Source organism: Rhinolophus hipposideros (genome assembly GCF_964194185.1).
Source record: "Rhinolophus hipposideros genome assembly, chromosome: 4".
Taxonomy (NCBI): domain Eukaryota; kingdom Metazoa; phylum Chordata; class Mammalia; order Chiroptera; family Rhinolophidae; genus Rhinolophus; species Rhinolophus hipposideros.
The window spans coordinates 13873217-13896260 of NC_138050.1; the positions used below are offsets into that span (position 1 = coordinate 13873217).

Genomic DNA, 23044 nt, shown 5'->3' on the forward strand with positions numbered 1-23044 from the left:
AAGACTAGTAATGGAATTTCTGTGTGATCCAGCAATTCCACTTCTGGGTACATACCCCCAAAAAACTGAAAGCAGAGACTTGAACAGATATTTGTACACCACTGTTCATAGCATTATTCACAATAGCCAAATGGTAGAAACAATGCAAATGTCCATCACTGAATGCTGGATAAAAAAACGTGATGTATACATTGTATAAATACAATGGGATATTATTCAGCCTTAAAAAGGAAGGAAATTCTGAGACCTACTTTAATATGAACGAACCCTGAAGACATTATGAGAAGTAAAGTAAGCCAGTCACAAAAGGACAAATGCTGTATGATTCCACTTATTTGAGCTACCTTGGGTAGCCAAATTCAAAGAGACAGAAAGTAGAACGCTGGTTGCAAGGGTCTGGGGATGGGGATGGTAGGTTACTGTTTAATGGGTATAGTATTTTAGTTTTACAAGATGCAAAAAGCTATAGAGATGGATCGTGGGGCTGGTTGTGAACATTATGATGTTGCACAACATTATGAATATACAGAGGGTGCCAAAAAAATGTATACTCATTTTAAGAAAGGAAAACATCATATTAAAATTGTAATACAATGAATGACGCTAAAATTCATTTGATTAACGCCATCTTTTGAGTGAACGTCATATTACACATTGCTACCGTAATTCAATTCAACTTCGAAAAGTAATACATAGATAACACCTCTTAAAGAGTATATACATTTTTTGGCACCCCTGGTATTTAATACCACCGAACTATATCCTTGAAATGGTTAAGATGATAAATTTTGATATGTATATTTTACTACAATAAAACGTTTTTTTAAGACTAGAGTTAATGGAGATAATGAAAACCAAAGTAGAGATAAGAAAGGCTTACGGCTAACATGAATTGAGCATTACCGTGGTAAATGTTTTAGTCGCATTCACTCACTGAATCATCGCAACAACTCTGTGAGGTTATTAACTCTATATGTGAGGAAAGTGAGGCACAATGAAGTGAAATAAGTTGCCCAAGATCACATAACTAGTAAGTGGTAGTGACGGGACTCAGACCCCAGCTCTCTGGCTCCAGACCCACAGCCTCAGCCATTGCGCCATAATCCTGCTCCCAAAGGAGATGAGAAGACAGCAGTAATGGCTGCCTCCCTGTCATGCTGACACTGAGAGCAAGAGAGCCCCTGAACTCAAGCCTGGGTCTGAGCCATACGGAAATGCAGGACGATGCGGGGAGGGACATACATGGCAGGAAGCGGGATAGAAGCCCTGCAACGTCTCTTCAATCTCCAAAATGTTGTGATTCTAAAGGGGCATGCAGCCCAACGGAAGGACTGGCTCTCTGTTCTAACGAACGGATTAACCAAAGCCAGGCCTCGCTTAGGAGACAGCATTCACTCATTCATTCAACAAAGTTACCAGGAAGCATACGATGTGCCAGGTATTACCTAGTGGGGAGCAAAACAGACATAGTCCTTGCCCTCAGAGTCTTAAACAAGCAAATATAACAAACTATGGAGTAGTAGGCAGTAAACAAACATGGCATTGGGATAGAGAAGCAGGGGTGAAGGACCTCCTTGGCCCTACTGGTGAAGAACTCATTGAGGAGGTAACAATTAAGCCAGCAGGAAGAGAACGTGCCAGCCCGTTCTGAAGCTGTGGAATGAGAATGCCAGGCGAAAGTTCTAAGAGGGTAGCATAGGGATGAGGAGAATTTGGTGCGTTTTGGTAACTGAAGAAAAGCCTGTATGGCCAAGGAAGGAGGCAAGGAGGTGAGTAGCTGGAGGTGAGGCAGGAGGGGTGGGCTGGAGGCAGTTCATGCTGGACCTTGCAGGCAAAATGTGGAAAATGGATTTTATTTTAAGTGTGGAGGGGAGCCTTTGAATGGATTTTAAAAGCAAAAACAAGTGTCAAAAATGTGTCAAAAATGATTTGACATATCTTTAAATAATCCCACTGACTGCTTCTGTGGAGAAAGGGTGGGATGGGCGACACGTAGGGAGACCCAAGTAGAAGACATTGTATGTAAAGTACAGGTGAGACCATGGGAGACCAATAGGGGCGGGAGCTGCTGTGGAAGGGGGATCAGTGGAGCGTGGTTTAGTTTTGTTGTTTTAAGATGGGGGCTTCTAGAAAGCATCTTACAGATAAAGATGAATTAATCAGTAAAAAGGAAAGATTCATGTTGCAAAAGATAGAGGAAGGGCAACCACAGAAGGGAAGAGGAGAGAATGAGGGCAGATACTCATACAGGTAGCTTTGTCCATCTGGTCACAGGAAGATGAGAGTATTCCCTCTTAAAGATCATAGCTTGAGAAATTTGAGTAAGACTGTGGGGAGGGAGAGTGAGAGATTTGAGGAGCAAAGAAAAGATGGGAAGTAGGGAGAGAGTGGGAAAGCGGGAGCATGTTCTGAAATACTGGATAGAAAACAAAAGGCAAGCTTCTGCAGGGACCACATGGCTGTCAGTCAATATGGCTGTCAACAAAGCCACTCTAAGGTTCCAGTCAGAGGAGCTTCAGTAAAAGTAACTCTACTCTTGGAAAACGAGGATTGCTCACTGCTCAGTCCGAAACCTGGGTCCTTTACCACTGGGCTCTTCCTTGATGATACAGGTGACCAGAGCTGGATAAAGCAGGATAGCCAAACTGGCACCTGGGCACTTATCTATAAGAGTCGCAAATATATCACTGCAATAAACTCAAACTGTAAGCTGGTCACATTCCTACTAAGTAGGCAGTGCCCTCAAGTGGGTGAAAAAGTAACACTTCTAAATATTTTTTGTGATGAGCATACCACTCAGTGCTTGGAAGTTACGAAGTCAGAAGAAATTCTGAAATAGTAATACAGAGTACTTACGTTCCTTACAGAAACAAGTGATTCACTTGCCCTTTGAGCCCTTTAATATAATAGCTTAGATGAAGATGCTGGAGATAAATACTTTCATAACTCTGAAAAGGTGCACAAAAAACTGACATTAGTTGCTTTTGGAAAGGGAATGGTGGTGGGAGAGAAGAAGGTAGAAGACATGTAATGTTACTTCTGTACTTTGTGAACTTTGTGTCAACTGAAAAATACCTCCAGAGTCAGAAAGATCACAATAGAAGACAGGGAAGAACGGCAAAAAAGTAGGGAATATTTTGTCTGTTGTTTTTCCAAGCACTCATTCTGCATCATACTTGAAATTCTTTCTGCATAAACTTTTTATTAACAAAGATTGACTTTTCCCCCTACTATTCCTCAACACATTTTGAAGCAATGCCATATGATTAGTCTTTCTGAGGTACTGAGAGATCTTGGTTCAGCTCTTGTTAAAACTATAGAAAGACTGGATTTCGAGTGTCCATTCAGGAAGTAGTGTGATTTACTCTCAAATATGGCTCCACGTTTTTTTCACTCTCAAGATAAGTCTTGCATTCCCACTTAGACAGTAGGTAGCGAACATCTTACAGAGACACCCCATTCACCAGGAGCTTACTTGTCCTAAAATTTTAATTATATAGCCAGAACTCAGCAGAGAAACAATATAATAGAAATAAAAAAGGCCTTTAACTCACAGTAGGACCCAAACAGGGTTGCAACAAAGTAGACTATGTGTTTCTTAGATCCTATTCTTAATTTAGACCAAATTTTCTAACACACTTTATTATTTACATTAGAGCATTTTGAGAGAAATGTATACCATCATATTACTGACAGTGCAATTCTTTCTTTTCTCCTATATTTGTAAATCTTAATGTGTTAATAAACATTCTACATTCTCAAGGAGAATAAGAATCAAGGCCAACTATTTCAGCATGAATGACTTATTAATTACAAATTGAAGATCCTTAGAAATCTATTTTTACTGAATTGTTTATAAACTGGTGAATAACTGTTACCTTTAAAAAAACAAACTTTCTGTACCTTAGCAACCTCAAAAAGAATAAACCAGATCCTACGCAACGAAGGCATTTTAGAGGTGTCCTTAATCGCAGCAATTCTGACCTGTGAAAATCTGGGTTTACCATAATGTAAATTTGGGAGTGATTATTTGTCTTACAAAATGAATCACAATAAATGTAAAAGTATGATTTAACTTACAAAAATCTAAGACATGTACAACTGTTTCAAAAACAAATATCCTTTTGTTCAATAATTACTTAACAAGTACTTGATTTACTAAATACAGTTGCTACAGTTAACTGCCAAACTTTACAAATTTTGCTTTTAAAGATGTATCTAATTCTTTAGTCAGAAATCATCTGGACTCGTTTAGTAGAATGAGGAGGCCTCACTTTACATTCCACTTCTAAAATATAATTCTAACTTTAAAAATGTATTCTGGCCATTTTTCTACTTGTTTTCGTGAGGCACTAAAGAACACCACTGTTAGTGAACTGTGGAACAAATCAAATTAGTTTGGGGACACTTTATCTTATAAACCCTTGGCCCATCAAAACACCAAACATCCTTAAAACTTTAAGAATTTTACAACCGTTCCAGCTTTTTGGTAAGCAATACAGTATTATTTTACGGGTGCAGTCAATAAACCACTTTTTAAAAGTGTTCCCAGCATGTCCTTCAGAAAACAGATAAGCTGTAGTGTTCTAAATATCAGATAATATCCATGAAGAATAGCTTAGCTCAAATTTGGAAAAGGGATATTTCTTTTTTAAAAAGAGATGTTTTAAGATTGATTTTGTAGGTAACTAGGTATATTTCCACCTTCTCCTTATTGTAAAGTCACCTCAGGACAACTTGGATGTCATTTTCTTATGCTGACGAGTGTTAAGGAACAATAGAAATGAGCTCCCCTCCAACACACACACACACACACACACACACACACACACACACACGCACAGTCTACAAACACACAAATGCAGGTCAGCCCAAAATTGGAATGTTAGCAAGAACAGTGCATCACCACACTACACAAAGGACAAAAACGTATGTTTCAAAACTTTCCCTATTTTTCATTCAGAAATTCTCACATGTTAACACACAAGTAATATACTTGGGGTTTACACAAGAAAACTTTTTAAATTAATTTCCATAACTCCAGCCTCTAAACACACGTAACCCTTCACTTTTCCTCTTTCCCACTTTGGTCCTCTGAGAAACGCAAATATTCAGAAGAATGACCATTTGCCAGTGACCACTAAAAATATTTTACTATTTTCACTTGAGCTTAGATGCACTATAAGGAGTAGGAATTATTTCTAAAAAAGAAAAAAAAAAAAAACCCTTAAAAATATCCTCTGAGGAGCCATCCTGAAGTAATTTTCTACATTTTCATTCATTCTTTGACTCAGTCAACAAATACTGATTGCGTTTCTACCATGTGTTGGCTGCTGTGCTGAGTGCTAAAACTGAACAATAGCTTCCCAGATTCAACCGAGATTCAAAATCTTCATTACTTAAGGAATTAAAAGAATCTAAGTCAGGTCAAAATGCCATTAATCCGCTTCAAAATATTTAGAGTCTTAAAAATGTAATAAATTATATTTTGGGGACTATTTTGGGCTTTGTTTTATTCTTACTTTAAACAAAGAGAGTCTGAAACTCTGGACCAGCCCAGCAGCAATGGGTTTTCTTCTTTACCAGGCCCACTGAGACCCACAATCTGTAGCTGGCACCCACAAGACAGTTTTCCTGTTCCTTAGACCAGAGCTGGATGGACTGTGAGGCATGAACTTGCATTGCCCCAACTTGTTACATTTTTCTCCAGGTGAAACTTTCTGAAAATTTAGATATGGTGTAACTGAGAAAATGACACCAATTAGTCTAAATATTTCTGCACTGTAAATTCATCTACTCCTTCCACTCCATATGGCATCTGCTAACTGCTCCTCTACTTTCCCACCGTGCAAGCAAGCACTTCTTTAGAGCTCCACTGTGGATTCTCACTGTTGAGAAAGAATTCCAGAAACTAAAAAGAAACAAAAAGTGAACCTGTATAGGAGTGAAAGTAAGCTTGTTTAAGGTAACGAGCTCTGTACAGTCTCATTCCAGAAAAACACACACCCTGAAGAATGACAGAATGTCAGACCAGGTTGGAAATATTTTTGTCAATGATGATGATACTATTGTTGAAATATATACCAAAATGGCATTACTGGGTGACTAGGCTAGATGGTACCACTGACTTCAAAGATTAAATTGGAGGGAAGTTTACCTCTTCTTGGAGCCACCCAGGTCAGACAGACACAAGGAAAGCGCCTTACAAGGTTATGGCTGATCACCCATTAACCAGGAGGATACCTATGAATAATGAAGTCAGTCATTGTGCAGAACAAAAATTCTTCCTATGTAGATTTAGTCACTGAATCTAGACTAATGAGATTTCTACATGCTAAGGAGTCACAAAACACAGCAAAAGCCAAGAGATCCACCAGCATACAGAGGCGCTGCTCTAGCAAATGCAAATAAACTACAGGAAAGACATTCTCAACCTTAAAAATGATGACAAGGCCCACCAGCTAGCAACTAAGTTCTTACTATGAAGCCTCAGATGACTCTACAAAAGGCCACATTTTGACAAAATCAACCAAAACGTTCCGTCAAACAGCCTGCTTATATACCGTGTTTCCCCGAAAATAAGACCTAGCTCTAATGCGTCTTTTGGAGCAAAAATAAGACCCTGTCTTATTTTACTGTAATATAAAACCCGGTCTTATATAATATATAATACAATATAATATATAAGACTGGGTCTTATATTAATTTTTGCTCCAAAAGACGCATTAGAGTTGATGGCCCAACTAGGTCTTATTTTCGGGGACACACGGTACTTAACCAACCCTCTGAGCTTTAAAACTGCCATCACCACTGTCCATGAAAATTCCAGGCTTTTTAGAATGAAATGTGTAATATGACATCAAGGACAACATAGTTGTGTTCTTAGTAGGTTTAAGTTTTACTTAGCAGATAGTTTCTCAGTGATGCTTAACTTTAAAATAATGAAGCACGAAGCTATGACCGAGATAGACCAGTAGCTGCACACGTGAGCTCTGCCATATGAGGACACAAGATAGAAGGCTGTCTGCAAGCCAGGAAGAGGGCTCTCACCAAGAACCAAATGAGCTTGGACCTCCCAGCTTCCAGAATGGTTAAGAAATAAATGTCACGCAGTCTGTGGTACTTTGCTATTGCTGTGTGGTACTTTGCTAAAGTCCTAGCTGACTAATGCAAATAGCTATCCAATTCACCTCTTCACAAATTCATTACTTAAGACATATACCCCCATTTTACCCCAAATTTTCCTAATACTTAATTTTCAAACAATTATTTCATATTAATTCATGCCAATTATGTTCATCTGTCTCTCTGTCTCCTTTTGTTTGACTCCTTCTTGTTGATGGAGTATTCACTTTTTCTTATAATTCTAGTAGTTTCTCAGGAGGGCTTCAATATGAATGATTTAATTATTACAATTTTTGCAGAAGTAAATGACATTGGATCAGTAAGGACTTGGTTTAAATGAAATGCACAGATACAGAAGAATCATAAAAATAAAATTAGTTGGTTTATGAAAATTATTCCAATTCCAGAAAATTCATATGTTAATATCCAGAAGATGCACTATATTTTGCAGAAGATCAAAGAAACAGTGTTTTCAGTTAAAAAACAAAAGAATGTTCAAAACTTGGATAAGTCCTAAGTAAAAAGCAAAATATATAAATGTATATTCTAATTTCTTATTATCATCGTCATATTTGATAATCGTCCTATATTCTATTTTAATTCTTGTCTTATTATGAGAAAAATACACTCATATTCATGAAACCATGGGCATCTGTCACAGGTTGGGTTCTCTGAAGCAAACACTGAGGTGAAATTTGGGATTCAAGATGTTTATTAGGGATTGAAAGCTCTGGAAAGTGAGCGAAGTCAGACTGTAATGAAGAACGCACAAAGTCTGGGCCAATGTTGCCCATCAGAGCTGACCCACCTTGGGCCAAAATGGCCTGGCCTTATTACCCTTGCCTCACTTAGCCACAGGGTAGGGTGGCTCTGGGAAGGATAAAGGGTCTCCTGGAGCTGAGACATATCCTGAAAGAGCTAAATGCTGGAAATGTCTACTGACTGCCTCCCCCATAGCTGAATGGGATCAGGTTGGAACATCTCAGTTTTTGCCACAGCACCTAAATTACCCACTACTATTACAGTTGGGTAAAAACAAGTCCCGAACATCCTGAATGATGTCCTGGGTCAGAATATGCTAAAGAAATACAATGTATTGATCCTGCTGAAATCATTGGGATGACCCTGACTACTTTCTGCCAGGTGTACACCCAATCACCCAGCCTATGAAGATCATTACTACTCTTGAAGAAACTGATCCACTGTGGAAAACTACACTGGCCATCTGCTCATCCTCTGGTCACAACCCTTGCTCCGTTAGACCCACAATGTGGTTAATTCCCTTTTACCACACACTTTACCTGGAACAAATGGCACAGGAAGGGGATCTTATACCCAAGTGCTTAGTCCCTTTTTTGAAAACAGTAACTATGTTATAGATTCCTTGATTAGCACCACAGATATGACAAAACGCATAGACTATTTTAATCCTAAAATATTCAAAGACTCACTTAAACTGAACAAAGCTGTTAACAAATATAAAAAAAATAGTTGTACACTTGAGCAGCAAAGCAAACAGAATAATAAACAAGTTGTATTTTTAAGCAAAGAAAATGTGAAGACATTCCAAAGCAAGATCTCAAGCAGAATACAGGATAACTCAGTGTTCTCCAGTCTCCTTCTAGAAATCCTGGCACTTTATTTGACTAAACATTTTTAGTTATAAAATTAGAACATAAGTAAAAGTTATTAATATGTCCTCATTTAATTTAAAAGTTAATAGACTTCTTGCTGAAAACCTAAATACCAAGTCTTGGTAAGAATGTGAAAAACAAGAATTGGTAAGAACAGGTGAATCAAGTACTATGGAAACAATTTGCCATCATCTTGTGAGGTTGAAATTAGCATTTCATAAGACCTAATAATTCAGAAGAATGAATTAGACTGAAATGTCTACAACCTGGTATATATCTTAGAGCAGTTTTCAAATCTTAGATAGAAATGATTAATGAAATCAATTTATTGGGTTTCTATAAGCATTTTTAAAAATAGACTAGATTTTACTAGAGTCACTGCTCAGAATAGGAATTAAGAAGTACAAATTGGTGGTTACAAAATAGTCATGGGGATGTAAAGTAAAGCATAGGGAATATAATAAAAAATATGGTAATAACTATGCACAGTGCCAGGTGAGTACTAGTCTAGTCAGGGGGATCACTTCGTAAATTATATAAATGTCTAACCACTATGCTGTACACCTGAAATTAATATAAAATAATATTGACTGCCTAAATATATCTTGGAGTTTTTAAAGTGATAGACACAGAGAGAAATAGAAAAACAGAGATATTTGTGTATATGTCTTGTTGGATTATAGTTAAAACAAAAACCTTTGAAAGGCACTGCCCTAATGACTCTAGTATTCACAGCAGCATTATTCAAAATAGTAAAAAACCGGAAATAATCCATTCACCAACTAGACAATAAGTAAATAAATAAATGATGGCATAATCTCATAATGGAATAATCTCAAAATTACTATATAAATTTGTTATACAGTAATAAACATATATTAACTATACCAGCAAACAAGAATTAATCTTAGAGACACAATGTTAAATGAAAAAACAAAGTAGAACCTAGAAGCCTACCCAGAGTATGAAAACATTTTTATAAAATGTAAAAACAATTAAAAAAATTAAATATCATGGAGATACCTACATATGTGATTATATTTTAAACATTAAGGTGCTGAAAACAAAATTCAAGATAGTAATACTTGACGCAGATGAATAGCACAACAGGAAGACGTGGCATTAGTAATGTTGCACCTTATATTATATTGTCATACATTAACTACTAAAATATCCCATTGTAATTTTTATACATGCACCACATATTCTTTTGGAAGTATCAAATATTATATAAAATATTTTAATATATTTAAAACAAAAATCTCAGAGAACATGTATAACATGGTGAATTAACTGATATTTCTCTCTGATAAAGGGCTAATATCCAAAATCTATAAAGGACTCATACAATTCAACACCAAAACAACAAACAATCTGATTTTAAAATGGGCAGAGGACCTGAATAGGCATTTCTCCAATGAGGACATACAGATGGCCAATAAACATGAAAAGATGCTCAATGTCACTAATCATCAGAAAAATGTAAATTAAAACCACAATGAGATACAACCCACACTTGTCAAAATAGCCATCATCAACAAATCAACAAATAACAAGTGCTGGCCGAGGATGTGGAAAAAGGGGAATCCTTGTGCACTGTTGGTGGGATTGTATATTGGTGCAGCCTTGTGGAAAACAGTACGGCGGTTCCTCAAAAACTTGAAAATAGAATTACCTTATGACCTAGCAATTCCACTTCTGGGTATTTATCCAAAGAAACCCAAAACAATAATTCAAAAAGACATATGCACCCCTATGTTCATGGCATCATTATTTACAATGGCCAAGATACGAAAGCAACCTTTGTGTCCACTGATAGACGAATGGATAAAGAAGTAGTACATATATAAAATGGAATATTACTCAGCCATAAAAAAGAATGAAATGTTGCCTTTTGGCAACAACATGGATGGACCTAGAGAGTATTGTGTTGAGTGAAGTAAGTCAGACAGAGAAAGATAAATACTATATGATTTCACTTATATGTGGAATCTAGAAAACAGGAAAAATGAACAAACAAAACAGAAACAAGCTCATAGATAGAGAGAACATTTTGGTGGTTGCTGGATTGGAGGAGTTGGGGGGATGGTTGAAGGGAGGAGGGAATTAAGAGGCAAAAATTGGTAATTACAAAATAGTCATGTGGATATAAAGTACAGCATAGAGAGTCAGTAGTATTAAAATAACTAGGCATGGTATCAGATGGGTACTGGATTTATCAGAGTGATCACTTTGTATGTGGTATAAATATCTAATCACTATGTTGTACACCTGAAACTAATATTTTTATGTCAACTGTAATTGATAATTTAAAAAAAAGTTTTTAAACTGATCAAATTATAAACCTAAGAAAAAAAACACACACACATACAAAAACAAACCAAAAAAAACACCACAGTGGTATTTCTCAGCAGGTAGAAATTTAAGAACCAAAATACAGATGATGTATTACAGAATTGTACACCTGAAATCTATGTAACTTTACTAACAATTGTCACCCCAATAAATTTTAATTAAAAAAAAAAAGATGGTACATATACACAACGGAATACTGCTCAACCATGGATGGGAAAGGGTTCTTGCCATCTGTGGCAGCATGGATGGACCTGGAGGGTGTTGTGCTGAGTGGAGTATGTCAGACAGAGAAAGACAGATGCAATGTGATTTTGCTTATATGTGGAACCTAAAGAAAAAAAATAAACGAACAAAACAAACAAACTCATACATACAGAGAACATTTTGATGGTTGCCAGCTGGGGGTGATTAGGGTGAGAATGGGGAAGGGATTAAGAAGCACAAATTGGTTGTTACACAGTCGTCATGGGGATATAGGGTATATCATAAGGAATACAGTAAATAATATTGTAATAATTATGTATTGTGTCAAATGGGTACTAGATTTATCAGGGTGATAGATGGGAGGGATGTGGGGGCAGAGTGAAACAGGTGAAGGGATTAAGAAGTACAAATTGGTGGTTACAAAATAGTCATGGGGATATTAAGTAAAGCATAGAGAATATAATAAAGAATATGGTAATAACTATGTATAGTGCCAAGTGAGTACTAGACTAGTCAGGGGGATCACTTCTTAAATTATATAAATGTCTAACTACTATGCTGAACACTTGAAACTAATGTAAAATAATACTGACTGTCTAAATAAAATGTAAAAAAAAGAAAAAGAAAAGCTAGAAAAATATGGAAAAGTTCCTAAAAAAGAAGGCTCAAATAACCACTGTTCATCCACACAGACAGAATCACTATTAACATTTTTGTGAATTAAAAACTTTTTTTCTAAGTAAACACATATTTAAAATAGGATTGGTTTATAGAGATAACATATTTTGTCCATTTCAATGAAGGGTATATGATAAGCATTTTCATGTTATTAAATATTTTGTCTTTACAGTTTTATGGTAATCAGAATAATATTTGACTTTTAATTTTAGTTCCAAGTTGCATTTTTAATTCACTTGTAATACTTTCCTGTGCCACAATTTGAAGAAAAAAAAAAAAAACAGATTTAGAGCACTTCTGGTACAGATTTTTAGCAATTTCAGACAAAACAAACAAACAAACAAAAACAAACAAACAAAAAACCCTAAGTTTGTCAGGGCACTTTACAGTTTTAGATACATGAGTTTTACATTTAGTTATTATTCTTACAAAAATTTAAAAATTATAGATAATTTCATCTCACCATCAACCACAATTCCCAAATCCTCACATACTTCCTGGTATAACTACTGTTACAAGTTTGGCCTCCACTTTTAGATATTTTACTCTCCATATTCATCATGCACAGATAGGTCCTCACAAAAAATATATATACAGCATTAGTTTGAGTTTTTAAAGATATTTACTTAAATCTGTAACTTGCTTGAGGGTATTTTTCTATGTTAACATTATATAAATCTACTTCATTCTTTTTAACAGCTACATAATATTCCATATTATAGCAAAGACTTTTTCTGCTTAAGCCCAACCTGCCATTGAAAAGAGTCTACCACTGCGTAGGAAATCAAAAACTTGTTCGTATCCATATATTTGAAAACTAGCATCGACTTAAGGAATGTGAGATATCTTGAGAGGAAATTCTAAAATAACCTTTGCCCTGAATAATAAAAAAGAAAATGCAGAATTTGATAACCTAATTTCAATAAAAGTAGAATATAGAAACATTTCTATTTTTTATAAATGTTAATGAAATAAAATTAATACATGATTGGGTAAAAAAAGATATATTACACTTGCATTTTCAATTATAATTATTCAATTCATACAGACCCCAACTTACAGTCATTTATACAAAGTTCATCAATGGGAACATTCTGAGTTAATGGAAATGTCCTATGGCTTAAAAAGCGTGTGGGTTAGGGCCGGCCTAGTGGCTCAGGCGGTTAGAGCTCCGTACTCCTAACTCCGAAGGCTGCCCGTTCGATTCCCACATGGGCCAGTGGGCTCTCAACCACAAGGTTGCTGGTTCAATTCCTCGAGTCCCGCAAGGGATGGTGGACAGCGCCCCCTGCAACTAAGATCAAACACGGCACCTTGAGCTGAGCTGCCGCTGAGCTCCCGGATGGCTCAGTTGGTTGGAGCGCGTCCTCTCAACCACAAGGTTGCCGGTTCGACTCCCGCAAGGGATGGTGGGCTGTGCCCCCTGCAACTAGAAAATGGCAACTGGAGCTGAGCTGCACCCTCCATAACTAAGACTGACAGGACAACAACTTGAAGCTGAATGGCACCCTCCACAAGTAAGATTGAAAGGACAACAACTTGACTTGGAAAAAAGTCCTGGAAGTACACACTGTTCCCCAATAAAATGTTAAAAACAAAAACAAAAAAAAACGCGTGTGGGTTATACAGATGTATGTAACACAGAAGTTGATCTTTCAATGTACAGAGAAAGAAGTTGAAAATATGAACTTGTATCTGTTAAAGAAATTAAATTCACAATTAAATCTTGCCCTAGAAGAGATTACTAGGTCCAGATGGCTTCACTGACAAATTCCATGAAACATTTAAGGGAGTAAAAATATAAAAACTCTTCAGAATATCAAGAAGGAAGACTTCCCAACTCATTTAATAATGCCAGCATAATCCTGATTCAAAAATCTAATAACGATATCATAAGAAAAGAAAACATAGACAAATCACTCAGAAACATATATAAATATACTTAATAAATATTAGCAAATCATATCCAGCAGTATGAAACAGGTTATTACCTCATGACAAGTGGGATTTATCACAGAAATGCAAGACTGGTGTTACAGACATTTAAAAATAAATCAATCAATCAAATAAATCAGTGTTTTCCATGTTAACAAAACAAAGGAGAAATACCACTTGACAGAAAAAGCACTTGACAGAAGTCACTACCCACTCATGAGTTTTCAAATATTATCAACTCTCAGTACACTAGAAATAGGAGAAAAATTTCAACAATCTTTAAAGGGTTAACTACAAAAATCCATAGCTAACATCAGAATTAGTGGTGAAATTCTCAATACTTCCCACTGAGATTATAAACAAAGCAAGAAAATCCCCTCTCACCAGTTCATCATTATACCAAATATCCTAGCGACTGTAGCAAAGCAAAAATAAAAAAGGCATAAAGCATAGAAAAGATATAAAACTGTGTTCACAGACAACACAAAGAATAACAAAAAAAATCCTAAAGAATCTACAAAATACTATTAAAACTAGTGAATTTAGCAAGTTGCAGGATATAAAATAAAAGTACAAAAACAATTACATTCCCACTGACAAGCAGCAAACAAGTGGAAAACGAATCAAAATATTTACAATACCATAAAACACTTAGGAATAAATCTAACACCAAATAAAAGAGTTATATCATATTCACGAATTTGTAGACTCAATATTGTTAAGATTTCCGTTCTCCCCAAATCAATCTAGAGATTCCATGCCATTTTGACCAATTCCCAGTAGCTGTTTTTGTATAAATTGACAGGGTGAATTTGAAATTTACACAAAAGAGTATAGAATTTAGAATATAAAAAAATCTTGACAACTAGGATCATGAAACTACAAAGAGTCCAAATTACTTGAGCACCTCGGTGGTGGTATGCCAGTCATGAGAATGGCAAATTCAGGAGGAACTGGGAGTAAGACAAATGCAATGAAATCTATTTTAGATATACTGAATCTCAGATGGTAAGGTGGATGGAGGGCTGGGGAGAGCATGACATCAAAGTGGAATGCAGAGAAAAAATCCAAGATAGAGGAGTAAACACTGCCTGCTTCCTTCCATGAACAAACTGAAATTACAACTAACTTATAGAACAATCAACCTGAAGAACCATCTGAAGTCTGGCTGAATAGAAGTTTTATTACCACGGGCATAAACAAGAAGCCACATCGACACAGCTAGGAGGGGCGGAGACACAGAATTGGCTAATCCCTAAACTCTGTGTGGAGGTTGAGAACCAGGAGGGATATATTGGCCATGGAGGTTCCCCCCAGAGGAGCGAGAAACCCACACTGGCCTCCACAGCGCAGAGTAGTGGTGCCAGATAGAGGAGCCCCCACAACATCTGGTTGTGAAAAACAGTGGGGATTCCGAACATCCAGGAGGGATGGAAGGTGGTGGGGAAACACTGGCATCCTCTTAAAAGGCCTGCGTACAGACTCTTTCATTCCCAGGCACTCACCCTGGGCTCCAGAGAATGGACAGTAACGGAGGGGAAGTTGGAGACATATGGGAGGCAGACTAAGTTGTGTTGGTTCAGGTTGAAGACTGGAGGACAATCGCCATTTCCCTGTAAGGAGGTGCTCCTTCTGCCTGGCAGCCAGCAGGCAGGCGCCATCTTTCCTGTGTTGAGCCCGCCCCTACAGGCCAAATCTGAATCTGATTGGTCTGGTGAGCTCAGCTGATCCATCCTGCTGACTCACTGGGAATCTGCTCTACCCAACTTCCCCAATGCTGGAAGCACTTTCTCCTCAAGCAGCCAGCCCTGCCCGCGTGCAATCTTCTTGAAAAATTCTCAGAGTCCAACAGACCCCAGGTGGGTGGTGACTAGCCTCGGTATGCTCTGAGACTTTTGCTGAGTTGCTCCAGGGTCAGCACTGGCACCAAAACAGAATTTACATTAAACTGGTAACCACAATTTGTCCCTTCTAGTGAGTCCCTGAGACGCTGCCTCACCCAACTTGTGTACCTCACGAGGCTTTATCAGTGGCTGAACCTTAAGGGAGCTGGCAGATGGTAGCAGGCCTCGGGGTGTACTAGTAGTTTTCAGAGCTACCCTAAGTCTGGTACTGGTGGCAGATCTCCTCGGTGGGCAGTGTGGACTCTCCCACATGCCTCCAGAGTTAGCAGAGGCAGTGAAAAACTGTGGATGACTTTGCAGCTCCTACCAGGTAGCTCCCAGCCAGTCACAGGCAATGGCTGACCTGGGCCTGCACTAGAGCCCCTCACAAGAGGCCCCAGAACCAACACACTTGGAGGTTGGCTTCAGACCACTGCAGAGCACTGCCCAATTGGCCCCACAAGTGGCACTCCCAAAGGGCTATTTCAACAGGCACCAGCGCCCACTGGGGTTAATCCCACTCAGTGGGGTAAGTCCCCTGCACAGCAGCCTGTAAGCTATGGAAATGGCCAAACCCCACAGCCAATCAGTCTGAGAGTCAGTCCCACTCACCGACATGCCAATAGCAACCAAGGCTCAATTATAATAGGAGGGCACATACAACACATAAAAGAGGCTTTCCTGGAGCACCCAGCAGAGGTGACCAGGGAGGTTGTACCACAGAGCCCCACAGGACCCTCAGCCAAGATGGGGGAACACAGCAGATCTACCTAATAAATAAAAACAAACAGAGAGGCAGCCAAAATGAAGAAACTAAGAAATGCATCCCAAATGAAAGAACAGGAGAAAAATCCAACAAAAGAACTAAACAAAATGGAGGCAATCAACCTACCAGATACAGAGTTCAAAACAGTGATTATAAGGAGGCTCAAAGAACTTAATGAGAATTTCAACAAAAAGATAGCAAGCATAAGAAAGAACACAGAAACCAGAAAAAAGAACCAGTCAGAAGTAAAAAAATACAATAACTGAAATGAAGAATGCACTAGAAGAAATTACCAGCACACTAGATGAAGCAGAGGATCGAATCAGCGATTTGGAAGACAAGATAACTGACAAAACACCCAATCAAAACAGCAAAAAGAAAAAAGAATAAAAAAAAATGAGGGTAGTTTAAGAGACCTCTGGGATAACATCAAGTGTAACAACATTCACATCACAGGGGTACCAGAAGAAGAGAGAAAGCAAGGGAATGAAAACTTATTTGAAGAAATAATGAGGGAAACTTCCTAGCCTGGCAAAAGAAATAGACATACAAGTCCAGGAAGCGCAGAGTCCCAAATAAGATGAACCCAAACAGGCCCACATCAAGATGCATTATAATTAGAATGGCAAAAGTTAAAGACAAAGAGAGAATCCTAAAAGCAGCAAGAGAAAGGCAACTAGTAACTTATAGGGAGCTCCCATAAGATTGTCAGCTGATTTCTCAACAGAAACTTTGCAGACCGGAAGGGATTGACACAAAATATTCAACGTGATGAAAAGCAAGGATCTATAACTAAGACTATTCTACCCAGCAAGGTTATCATTTAAAATTGAAGGGCAGATAAAGAGCTTCCCAGACAAGAAAAAGCTAAAGGAGTTCATCATCACCAAAACAGTATTACAAGGAAAGTTAGAGGGCCTTCTTTAAGATGGAAAAAAAAAAGATAAAAATTATGAATAATAAAATGGCAATATCTACATATCTATCAACAACTACTTTCAATGAAATTGGATTAAATTCTCCACTCAAAAGACATAAGAGGGCTGAATGGATAACAATATAAGATACTTACATATGCTGCCTACAAGAGCTTCACTTCAGATTGAAAGACACACACAGATGCAAAAGGAATAGAAAAAGATGTTTCATAAAAATGGAAATGAGAAAAAATAAAAAGCGGGGGTAGCAATACTTAACACCAGTCAAAATAGACTTTAAAACCAAGGCTATACCAAGAGACAAAGAATGTCCCAGTAATCCCACTTCTGGGTATTTAACTGAAGAAACCCAAAACACTACATCAGGGGGAAGTCTGCATCCATATGTTCACTGCAGCATTGTTTACAATGGCCAAGATGTGGGGGCAGCCTGGGTGTCCGTCAATGGAGGAATGGATAAAGGTACATATATACAGTGGAATATTGCTCGGCCATGGAAGGGAATGTGTTCTTGGCATCTGTGGCAGCATGGATGGACCTGGGGGTATTGTGCTGAGTGGAGTGTCAGACAGAGAAAGACAGATGCAATGTGATTTCACTTAACATGTGGAATCTAAACAACAGAATAAACCAATGGAACAGAAACAAACTCATAGATAAAGAGAACATTTTGATCGCTGTCAGATGGGCGTGGGATGGGCGTCAGTGAAAAATGTGAAGGGATTAAGAAGTACAAATTGGTTGTTACACAGTAGTCGTGTGGATGTAGGGTATAGCATAAGGAATATGGTCACTAATACTGTAATAACTGTATGGTGCAGATGGGTACTAGATTTGTTGGGGTGATAGATGGGAGGAGGTTGGGGGCAAGGTGAAAAAGGTGAAGGGATTAAGAAGTAGAAATTGGTAATTAAAAAATAGTCATGGGGATGTAAAGTAAAGCACAGGGAATATAGTCAATAATATGGTAATAACTATGTATAGTGCCAGATGGGTATTAGACTAGTCAGAGGGATCACTTCTTAAATTATATAAATGTCTAACCACTATGCTGTCCACCTGAAATTAATATAAAATAATACTGAATGTCAACCGTAATTGAAAAATTTTAAAAGTGGGGGAAAAGGTGAAGGGAAATAAGAGGTTCAAATTTCCAGGTATAAAACAAATAAGTCATGGAGATGTAATGTACAACATGGAATATAATAAAAAATATTGTGATAGCATAGTACAGTGTCAGATGGTTGCTGGACTTACCATGGTGATAACTTCTTTAGGTATATAAATCTTGAGTAACTATGGTGTGCCTCTGAAAGTAATACAATATTGTGTGTTAGCCATATTTTAATAAAAAAATTTAAAAAAATAAAATAAAATAAATTGAAAAAAAGTGGAATGTAGTAGGCAGTAAGATAATGGATCTGGAGCTTAGAGAGCAGGGATGAACTACAGGAATGCAGTTCCAAATTTAGGGGCATTTAAGGGGAAAAGGAAACTATAGTTTGGATGACACTGTATAGTATTCAAAAAGCAGGAGCAGAACAAAAACACTTTCTTGAATTTTTTTCTCTTCCTTATAATTTTCTTTTTTCTTCTTTTTTATTCCTTTTTTTCCATGTTTTTATTTTATTTTTTTAATAGTTAGACATTTATCATTTATATCCCTCACACAGTGACAATCCCCGCCCCCCATCCACTACCCCTGACATCGCACACAGCCATTACATTGTAACCCCTCTCCCTGCTTTTTCACTTGCTTCTTTGTCTACACTGGTTGACCATATTAAACCATAAAACCATTTCATGATCTTTCTCTGCTCAAATGGTTTTCTTCACTCTAAGTAAAAGACAAAGTCCTTCCAATGGTCTTCAAGGCCCTACCCCACTATTTCTCAACCCTGGTAACACATTAGAATGACCCTCACTTGAGCAGCTGCCCATTATCTACCTAGACCTCTCTTCTTTCTACTCTCTCAACTTCTGCCACAATTGCCTCCTTCCTTTCTCTTGGACATGCCAAACATGCAACTACCTCAGGGTGTTTCTGTTTCTTCAGTACTCTTCCTGCAGGGATGTACATGGCTGCCTCCCCCTTCCTCTTCACAACTTTACTCAAGTGTCATCACAATGAAGCTTTCCCTGAACACCTTAATTTAAATTGCAACTCCCCTTATTGCTACCACCCTTTTCTGTTTTATTTTCCCCAGTGGACTTATCATTAATCTATCATATATTTTACTTAAAAAATTATTGAGGTGAAACACACATTACATGAAATCATCCATTATAAAGTGAACAATTCCGTGGCATTTAGGGCACTTACTATGCAACCACCACTTCCATCTAGTTCCAAAATATTTCCACCTCTCCAAAATAAAACCCCATACCCCTTCAGCAGCTTTTCCTTATTCCCTGCTCCTGCCCCTCTTCAATCCCTGGCAACCACCCACATACATTCTATCTCTATGGATTTAGCTCTTCCGAACATATAAATGGAATCATACAGCAGGTGACCTTTTGTATCTGGCTTCTTCGCTTAGCATAAAGTTCTCCAGGTTCATTCCCACTGTAACATGTATCCGTATTTCATTCCTTTTTATGACTGACTAGTATTTCATTTTATATGCATACATACATACATTCATACATATGTACAATTAATTCAACTTTTGAACATTTGGGTTGTTTCCATCTTCAGGCTATTGTGAATAGTGCTGCTATGAACATCTGTGCACAAGTGTTTGTTTGGGTCCATTTTTCTATTCTTTTGAGTATATATACCTAGGAATGGAACTGCTGGGTCACATGGTCATTTTATGTTTAACACTTTGAGAAACTGCCAAGCTCTTTTCCACAGCAGCTGAACCATTTTACATTCTCAACAGAAATATATGAGTTCTGATTTCTCCATATTCTTACCAACACTTGTTATTTTCTGTTGTTTATTATAGGTGTTCTCCTAATGACTAATGGTGTTGAGCAGCTTTCCATATGCTTATTTGCCATTTGTATATCTTCTTTTTTTTTTTTTTTTTTTTTTTTTGTTGAGAGCCCACTGGCCCATGTGGGAATCGAACCGGCAGCCTTTGGAGTTAGGAGCATGGAGCTCCAACCGCCTGTGCCACCCGGCCGGCCCTGTATATCTTCTTTGGAAAAATGTCTATTCCAGTCCTTTGCCCATTTTTAAATCACATTGTCTTTTTGTATTGGCATTGTAAGAGTTTTTTATATGTTCTAAATATACAGATAGCAAGATATATGATTTACAAATATTTCCCCTTTTCTGTATGTTGTCTTTTTACTTTCATGAGAATGTTCTTTGATGTCCAAAAGTTTTTAATTTTGATAACATCCAATTTATTTACTTTTTCTTTTGTTACTCATGGTTTTTGTGTCATTCCTAAGAATTTACCCCTGTTTTCTTCTGAAAGTTTTATGATTTTAGCATTTATATTTAGGTCATTGATCATTCTCAGTTAATTTTTGTATATAGTGTGAAGTAGGGGTTCAACTTCATTCTTCCGCATGTGGCCATCCAGTTGTCCCAGCACCATTTGTTGAAGAGGCACTATTCTTTCTTCACTGAATGATCTTAACACCTTTGCCAAAACTCAGATGGCCATAGACGTTTGGATTTAGTTTTGGACTTTCAATTCTATCCCATTGATCTCTACCTATCCTTATGCCAGGAACTCACTGTTTTGATTACTGTAGTTTGTAGTAAGTTTTAAAACTGGGAAGTGTGAGTCTTCCAAATTTGTTCTTCCTTTTCAAGTTTTTTATATTTTATTATTTTTATTGTTTATCGTCTCCTTTTCCCCATCACAACATAGGCTGACTAAGGCATGGATTTTTGTCCATTTTGTTCACCGGTACTCTAGCACATAGAACAGGGCCTAGAGGACAATGGGTATTTAATACTTGCTAAATGAATGAATGGGCTCCTGTAAAGACAGAGTCATCCACAGCTCAGAGGTAAGGGTGGAGTGGAAGAGAAGAGGTGAGGGGAGGAAGAGGGTACCATGGTTGAGCAACTGTCATCAGAGAAGAATTAAAATGGCAGAAGGAGGTGTGCATTAGACCCTGGGCTACAGTACCAAGGGACTCTTTCAAAACATTACTGGCAGGACGCATGAGCAGCAGCAGCCATTCTGGTATGTGAGTCAGGCTTTAGTCATTCAAATGTACTTAAAACTAAAAATCATCTAGTTACTATCACATTAAATATTTTATGTTTTTCAAAAACAGAACATCAGATAAGATGAAGTAGAATGAATAACAATGAATTATTTTCTCTGAACTGAGAGGGAAAATAGCTTTTGCATCTTATCTCAAGAGTCTCCACAGCTTTTAGTATATGTAAATAATTATTGCTGATAAGTTAATGCAATTTTACAATCATATCAGAAAATATACCTTGCAATGCAAAAGTACCATACTGACCTTTTTAAAAAAATTCAGAACAAAATCTTAAATAAATACATTTATCACATGTAGTCAAACTAAATAACTGGGTAGTGACCTCAGCAAGTCTGAAAACTATTGTTACTAATGGGACAGAAAGCAGTGAAGAAAAAGCAGAGTTGGAGTCCATGTGAGGTAGTTGAAGATAAATGCATTAGCAATTTCTTTTGATGCTCATTACTTTCTTTTTCAATGTAAAATTTAAAAAACGTAAACAATGAAGGAAGTATGAAGAGCATCACTACTGTTGAACATATATATTATGTAAACTGCCACTGAATAATTATATTTTCCTTACATAATGGCAAATACTTTTGCTGTGAGGTTAAGCAATACATTGCCATTCCACAAATTAAGCCATATGGTCCCATCTGTTTCTACGTTCTATTCCATTACAATACATCCACTGGTTAATAAAGAAACTATTAACCAGAATAGTTATGCAAATATGCCTCTTATTTAACTTTTTCAAAATCAACAAGATGTTGTAGATATCATTTGTCAGAGAGTTTGATGTATTATGGGAGTTAGATATGTATCTCCTTATCCCCTTGCACTGCTAATGATTCAAAACAATATGTGAAGTATATAAACTGTGGATTGCATAGCTCTGGGATTTGCCAGGTGCTAATCACTCTACTCAAGCCTCAGGGAAAATGTACTATTGCACCAGGAAGTCATCTCAGGTTTAAATATGATCTGGGAGTTTTATTCCCTGGACAGAGGTGACAGCCTGGAGAAAGCTTTGCCTCAACTTGGTCTTCAATTAAGTGAGTAAAAGACCATGGTCAATTCACCGCCTCAAATGCAAAACACACTCCAGGAATCAAATGGCTATCCATCCTTCAAATCCAGCTCAGGCATCAGCTGAGACCTGTGACCTGCCAGATGCGTATCTTCTCAGTCAGTACTTTACACACATTACTATTTTCACTTTAGTTCGTGATGTGTTTGTTTACATGTCTCCTGTATTAAACAACAAAGTATTTGAGGACAGTGACTCTACTCATCAATGTAGCTCCAATCCCTCACATAAAATAGGCATTTAATAAATACTTATTA

General features: G+C 37.3%; 1 protein-coding gene across 3 annotated transcripts in view; it reads right to left on the bottom strand.

Annotated features, from left to right (window-relative positions):
• The window catches only part of SMAD9 (SMAD family member 9), an 81505-nt gene that overhangs the window by 40938 nt on the left and 17523 nt on the right, over positions 1-23044 (bottom strand). Inside the window, exon 3 of one of the 3 annotated variants that reach the window (XM_081046890.1) lies at positions 18776-18827. The exons of the other annotated variants lie outside the window; for them this stretch is intronic. The gene's annotated coding sequence lies outside the window, so the exon portion shown is untranslated. The remainder of the gene's footprint in view (positions 1-18775; positions 18828-23044) is intronic. 3 annotated transcript variants of the gene reach the window in all.